This window comes from Tupaia chinensis, unplaced genomic scaffold, assembly GCF_000334495.1.
Source record: "Tupaia chinensis unplaced genomic scaffold, TupChi_1.0 Scaffold000478_3, whole genome shotgun sequence".
Taxonomy (NCBI): domain Eukaryota; kingdom Metazoa; phylum Chordata; class Mammalia; order Scandentia; family Tupaiidae; genus Tupaia; species Tupaia belangeri.
The window spans coordinates 4,969,694-4,976,902 of NW_006159990.1; the positions used below are offsets into that span (position 1 = coordinate 4,969,694).

The 7,209-nt window shown below is 34.7% G+C and overlaps 1 pseudogene; it reads left to right on the forward strand.

The window, feature by feature from the left end:
- Positions 1-6,797: 6,797 nt before the first annotated feature.
- LOC102475130 (cytochrome c oxidase subunit 7C, mitochondrial pseudogene) lies at positions 6,798-6,989 on the forward strand (annotated as a pseudogene).
- Positions 6,990-7,209: the final 220 nt, after the last annotated feature.

The window sequence follows — 7,209 nt, forward strand, 5'->3', positions numbered from 1 at the left end:
ATTAAAACATGTACATGACTTTGTTTTTTATAACACAAATGAAATACATTGCATATATTATGTAAATATATTACTACAAAGGCAAAGAGTTTAATATTCCTTCAAATATCTAGTTAGTAATATAAAAATTTACATTTTATATCATCACTATTTGATCAGCATTTAACTAATTAAGAACATTAATTTAGGGACTAGCAGATGGCATAATGGTTACATTGCTGGATTCCCACATAGTCGACCACAGTTCAAATCCCAGACCCAGAGTCTTAAAAGAACTAAAGCTGCTTGCATGTGCATATGCATATGTACCCAAGATTCTGAGAGGAGAATGGAGGGAAGGGATTGGCCATTCCCCCTGGGGGGGGTGATTTCTCACTTTCTGTCTCTCTGTCTCTTTTTGTGTCTCTGGCAAGTACATGCACCATCTAGCAGAAATTTCTCTTAAAAATATATTTAATACAGAATTTTGAATGTATCGGGAGATAAATTTGGAAATATATTGATCATATTTAGTTTGATTTTTACTTGTATTTATTAAACATTCAGTGCTGAGAAATTTTTTTGTTATTAATGAACAATAAAGGAAACCATTTGATGGTTCTGTGTATCAAAGTATCAGACTTACTAGATCAGTCCTCCATTTACAGAATAACCACTCACATTAAAGTTTCTAAGTCTGAAACTAAGCAATCTCATACCTGACATGAAATATACTAGGTAAAACTTTCAAAATTATAGAAATCTGAACATACTCTAATTTTTGTATATTACATAGCCTCTTAAACAACAATAGTGTAGGGGAAGAAAAACAACTTTCATGTGCTCTCAGGTTTTATTTTGGAAGCTTGTGAATTAAGTGAACAAAAGACAGATTGAAAAAAGAAAAGACAGACAAAACATTTTAATGTTTATGGGCTTCACAGAAAAGAAGTGAAAAACAAAGTAGTAGTTAGACTTTGGAGCATATGTGTCATTTTATTTCTTTTATTTTTTTTAATTTACATTTAATCGTTGAACATCTTTACAGTGTATAACATGGTTTTTCCCAGTGTGAATATAGTGCGTATTAGTCAAACCCGAAACATTACCATATACATTATTATTAACAGATACCTTTTTCATTTTTATGTCTATTAAATGTTTTGTTTGTTTGTTCCCTAATCCTCTCTCTCCCACCTTTTTATTACCTATCCCTTATTACCCACCCTCTCTTATACTGTCTCTAGTGTCTACATTTGGCCTCTCTTATTATACCTTCCAATCTTTTGGCTTCTGCTATAGAGTGCAGACATTCAGTATATATTAAGCAGGGAGATATGATGCCTGTCTTTCACAGTCTGACTTGTTTTGCTTAGCATTAAATCTTTCACATTTGTCCCCTTCATATCGAATGTCAGTTTCTCATTGGTGTTTATGGCTGAGTAGTATTCCGTCAAGTACATGTGGCGCATATTTTTTAATCCACACTTTTGTTCTTGCACATTTGGGTTGAATCCATGTCCTAGCAATTGTGAATAGTGCAATAATAAACATATATGTTAGGACCAGCAGATGGTATAGCAGTTACATTGCTGGACTCCCAAATAGCTGACTGCAGTTTGAGTCCCAGACCAGGAGCTTAAAACTCATACCAGGCGTGTGTGCATGCATGCCTAAGATCTCAAAAGGAGAATGGAGGAGAAGGGATTGTGCTATGGTCATCCCCCTAGAGGGTGATATATATAAAATTTAAAAAAATGTTTTAAGTGTGAAAAAGTGACTAGGCAAAGGAAAGGTACTTTGGACTTCTAGGTGAAGTAATTTTTTTTTTTTGGAGAGGTTTTTGCTATAGGGTGCATGCGCTCACCAGACAGACAGAGAGAGACAGAGAGACAGAAAGTGAGAAATCATCCCCCAGGGGGGATGGTCACGCCGCAATCCCTTCTCCTCCATTCTCCTCTCAGGATCTTGGGCACGCATGCACACACGCCCGGCATGAGTTTTAAGCCACTGAGTATGGGATGCAAACTGCAGTCGACTACGCGGGAGTCCAGCGACATAGACATTACGCTAACTGCTGGTTCCCTAAGTGAGGTAAATTGTTGAACAGTGACTTGACTAGAAAAGCTATGGTAAGTAAGTGTTGCTTAGTAAAGTCTGCTATGCAGACTTTGATTTTAGGCACCTAAAGGAAGGGCAAAGAGCTTCTCAAGTGTCAACTGCTTCTTATTTTCAGCTCAAAATAATCTTCATGACAATATAGCACATTTCAGAGTGGCATCCTTTTTTTTGGGGGGGGGCACTTATAGTCACTAGAGACAGACACACATAGAGAGAAAAAAGCACCTCCCATGGGGAATGAGCATGCTGCAACCCCTTCTCCATTTCTCCTTCCTCTTGGGATCTTCAGTATGCAAGCACATGCGCCTAACATGTTTCTCAAGCCACTGAGTCCAGGACTTTTGCCACACACTTGGCCATGTGAGATCTGGCTCTCTTAATCACCAAGCCACAAACTCAGTCCCAGGGTGGCATATTCTGATCCCCTTCCATAGTAATCTATCTCAATCACCTCCTACCTTTATGTTTGAGAACTGGTAGAAAAGGAGAGTAGAAAAAAAATGAAAGGAATTCAGAAAATACTCTATTGGTTTTCTTAATACAATTGCCAAAAGAAAATTAGTTTCTTTGAGATTTATTACTAAAGGACAATTTTACTGAGCCATTTGTTTATTTAAAGGACAGCCTGCTAGAAGTCTGTTTTCATTCCTTTCCAGCTGGTTATTTATTGTCACATATAAACACCTGTGTCAAACCATCTCCATTCTTCAAATTTTATGTAAGTAGTATGATTATTTTCCTTCATAAATGAAGAGAAACAGAAAATGTGTAAGAATTCAGTATACTCGTTCTAATCAGAGTCAGCTTTAAATTGATCCTGTATCTGTGAACACTACACGTGATTTTTTTAAACTGTATTTATTGACATACATTTAAAGCTGTTATTAGCTTAGGTGAATTTCTTTAAAGTAAATAGTCATGTCAATTATTTTTGATCTGTTAGTGTTTGTCATCCTTTACGCTCTGTGTTGAGTACATTAAATCAATTTGTAAATTTTATTTATAGAGTCCTGATTCTATACATTCAAATTATTTGTAGGATTAAGTACCATTTCTAGAACTTGGATACATTCACATTCTTCGTCTTTTTTTTTTTTTTTTTGTTCAAGCAAAGAGGAAGAAAATGAGTGCCCTTAGAGAGAGCTGCTGTCAGCACTGGTTTTTGGAAAGTTCATGTCACACAGTCTGACTTTCATATCATATTGTAATAGCTGCTTTCAAGAGTTCTGACTGATTAGGGCTTACTAAAAATTCCAGTGTCAGTTGCAACCTTAAAGGCAACAATTCTCCTGTATTTGAAGAAAAACAGTCTAACTCTTCAGATCTTGGCATCCTTTTCTCTTATCATGAGGAGAGAGGTAATACTGTCTCTAGCAAAACTATCGCATAAACTAGCTTTAATTTTAATCTTATATTTATTTCATACAAACAAAACTTTTTATGTTTTCAATTTTTAAAAGTTACAAGACATTTATAAAAATTTAAAGCATCACTGAAATCGGGTTGAAGGTTTTTTGATTTTTGCTTTTTGCTTTTTAGAAATGAAATTAAAGTATGAGTTTATTTTAGTGTGAAAAAATTTTCAAATCTATGTACAGGTTTATTTATTTATTTATTTATTTTATTATCATCATAATCTTCTTTATATTACATTGGATTACATATAACTTTACGGTGTATTACAATGCTTTTTCAAAAGGAAATGCCATGCATGCGGGTTGAAGGTTTTTTATTTAAATCTGAATATGGAAGGGTTGCTTATTTGTTTGTTTTTTTTTTCTTGTTAGTCTTTCTAGATTAATTTTTTTTCTTAAGTTTTACTTCATCTTCTGGAAAATAAATGTGGACCAATTATTAAAGTTAAAATAAGCTTTTCTTATATAAGATAAAACTTATCAATAACACAACAGGTTATTTAGCCAAGTGCTATGGACGGGCAAATTAATGACTGTCATGTATATTAATGAATTTGATCATTAATGACACAAAAAATAGAGATGAGAAATAAAAATCCTTTACTATGATTAAATGGAAAATTGCCAGTACTATGAATCTGTCAAATTTAATTGTTGACTTCAGATTTTTCCAATTTAAAAATACATTGACAAAACAAGAAGGCTATAAGATCAAATGGTCAATATAGTTATAAGGCAGGAGAAAGAATAGGTGAGAGTAACCAAACAGCGCCTAGAACAGATGATAAACATTTCCAGAATATAAATATTCCCCCCAAAAAAGAAAAAACAATGTTCGGCTAGTGAAAAATTTGCTGCTATGTACAGAGTGAATATACAGAAGCTTTAATTTTCCAGCGATGGCACTAATAGTTGGTTCTAATGATGATAGCTTGAGTAGGCTACATTCCTATATTCAGCAGAAAATAGAACTTACTGGATGGACTGAGTTGTATACACACTTAATAAATTACTTTTTAAATGTCATTTCATGAGTTGAGAAAAGACTCGAAAGAATTTGGCTGTGGTAAATTTTTAGATTACCCAGGGGTTAGGTCTCAGAATGAAAAAAGTTTGATAAAAAACAAATGTTTAGTATTCTGTCCAACAATTATAAATTTATTGTACATTTTGTAAACTTACACTGAAATAGAAACTATATTTAGCAGTATGTTTTTGGCTCGTTTGCTTTTTGTTTTTGTTTAAAATAGTCTTTGTTTTAATTAAATGGGTAAATTTTTTCTGAATAGTAAAGAAAATTCAATTCCTCAGTGTCTGATCGGTTGAAATGGAGTTATTAGTCAATTTTCATATATCAGAATTTTAATCCCTATTTTAAGATAAAGTTTATTTCTTCCATGAACAAGAGAGACAGAGAACAAGAGAGCTAGAGAGACAGCATCTCTAATGGAGTCTTGATGCTGCAATCCACCACCAGCCCCAACCAGCCTCAGGTCATTAACACATGTGTTTGGTATATTCAGGGTCTCCAGATGTGAACCTGAAACCTCAGATGCCTCAGCTTCACAAAGCATTGCCTTCTACTGCAAAGAACCTTTGTCCAATTCCTTTTCCCCATCTGACTTTTCTTTAAAAAATCGTGTCTATATTTATGGTGTAGGTTGACTCTTCATGTAAATAGAATTATAAGTGAGTTTGTTTTGAGAAATATCTAGCAAGGTTTTCTCATCTTTTCCAGCAAATATTTACTCATTTGTGGAATTTATTAATGATCAAACTCTACCTTGCTAAGACATAAAATGTCATGAATAAATTAAATATAGGAGATAAAACATTCTATCCAAAGTATTTGTCAAGAAAACATACCCTTACTTTCAGAATTTTTGTGTTTTTCTGATTTCATTTCCTAAGAGTATAATTATATAACACTAGGATGAAAATTCTACAATAGTATTAATAAATCACCATCAGTTAAGATATTTTATATAAAATTTGGGACCAGCAGTTAGCATAATGGCTATGTCGTTGGACTCCCATGTAGTTGACCACGGTTCGAGCCTTGGACCCAGTGGCTTAAACTCACGCCGGGCACGTGTGCATGTGTGCCCATGATCCCAAGAGAAGAATGGAGGAGAAGGGATTATGGCGTGGCCATCCCCCCTGAGAGGTGATTTCTCGCTTTCTGTCTCTCTGTCTCTCTCTGTCTCTGGCGAGCACATGCGCCCTGTAGCAAAAACCTCTCAAAAAAAAAAGATATTTTAAATAAAATTTAATGAATTTTGTTTCCATGTTAAATCAGCAAGATAAGCACATGACCTCAAAAGTGTTAGAAAATTATTTTTGCTGCACTTTTAGATGAGAGGTTAAGTTTATATATTTGATTTCTTTCGCTAAACTTTAATATAAAGCAACAACCTCTACATATATTTTATTTTTGCACTGCCACGTATAAAATGGTTTGTAAAGACATAGAATCTTTTTTTAAGAATTATTTTATTTAAATTTATTTATTCGTTCATTTATTTAATTTTAATTTGACCAGAGAGGGACAGAGAGAACAAGAGAGTGAGAGAGAGAGAGAATGAAAGTGAGAGAGAGAATGAAAGTGAGAGAGGAAGACACCAATTCCAGCACTTGAACGGTGGTCAGCCACGTGGGATTCCAGTGCCCTTAACGACCACACCACCTGCCAGCCCTTAGACATAGAAGTTTAAAGCACAAAAAATTTTTAAAGATGAGTAACTTCATCCAATTAGTATGGACCAAATTGTTACATAAATTCTGTTTGTGACAAGCAGATGGTATAGCAGTTATGTCGCTAGACTTCTCCATGGACAACCACAGTTTGAGCCCCAGACCTGTGGCTTGAAAAACACTCCAGGCATGTGTGTGTGCATGCCCAAGATTCTGGGAGGAAAACTTAGCAAAAGGGATTGTGGAACGGCCATCCCCATAGGGGGGTGATTTTTCACTTTTCCTCTCACCTGTGTCTGTCTCTCTCTCTTCGGTGAGCACACACACCCTAAGGTAAAAACCTCTAAAAAAAGTTTTATGATTAAGTATCTATTTTATCTACTTAAATTTTGCGTGTTCATGAATCAAATATTATTTATCCAACATTTCTCTCATTTGTCAAATTCTCCTTTTGTGTAAATTTTATAAATAACCTCCCTTTCGGTCCTTGCAGCTAGAGAACAAGGTTGTGAGAAAGGAAGGGCTTGTGGCGGTTTGGCCATTTTTCCTGTCTTTGCACTCTGCTCTCTCAGGGCTTCCAGCAGCGCCATGCTGGGACAGAGCATCTGGAGGTTCAAGACCTCCGTGGTCCGCAAGAGCCGCTATGAGGAGGGCTGGGGGAAGAATCTGCCATTTTCAGTGCAAAACAAGTGGCGGTTACTTGTTATGATGACTTTGTACTTTGGATCTGGATTTGCTGAACCTTTCTTTATAGTAAGACACCAACTACTTAAGAAATAAGGATGTTTTAATTCACCCATTTAATAGATATGAAGAACATTTTAAGAGGCACAGTCACAATCTCTGGAAAATGGATCAAACTCTTAAACTCTTAGCATACTGAATATATTTGTAAATAAACTTATGACCTGAAAAAAAATTTATAAATAACTTAATTTTAGTAAAGAGATACCTAGAGAGTTTATAAGTAAATAAATATAGTGTATATTCAAAATTGTTT